Source organism: Brassica oleracea, chromosome C7 (genome assembly GCF_000695525.1).
Source record: "Brassica oleracea var. oleracea cultivar TO1000 chromosome C7, BOL, whole genome shotgun sequence".
Classification (NCBI taxonomy): Eukaryota; Viridiplantae; Streptophyta; class Magnoliopsida; order Brassicales; family Brassicaceae; genus Brassica; species Brassica oleracea.
In genome coordinates this window covers 3,386,235-3,386,536 of record NC_027754.1, presented here as the reverse complement: position 1 = coordinate 3,386,536, position 302 = coordinate 3,386,235, and positions in this window count along the sequence as shown.

Here is a 302-nt window from a genome sequence, read left to right as displayed (position 1 = left end):
CCCCGGAAAGAGGCATCCTCCTATACCGTGCTTTGTGTGGTGTTGGCCTTCCGAGATTTCTTTCGTGTCTATTTCAGGATGTTCCGTATAGCTATAGGAGCTCTGTTACGAGTTTTCCTTACATGCCGCATTTTACGAGTCAAACACAGCGGGCTTAAAGTGAATCGTAACGTTGAATCATTGTTATCATCATCGTCATGTCGATCAAATTTCGAAGTCATCCCAAACAAGTTGTGATTTCTCACATACCAAGGCCATTTAGCTAAAAATCTAAGGGTGGTACGATAATTGTTTGTGTAATC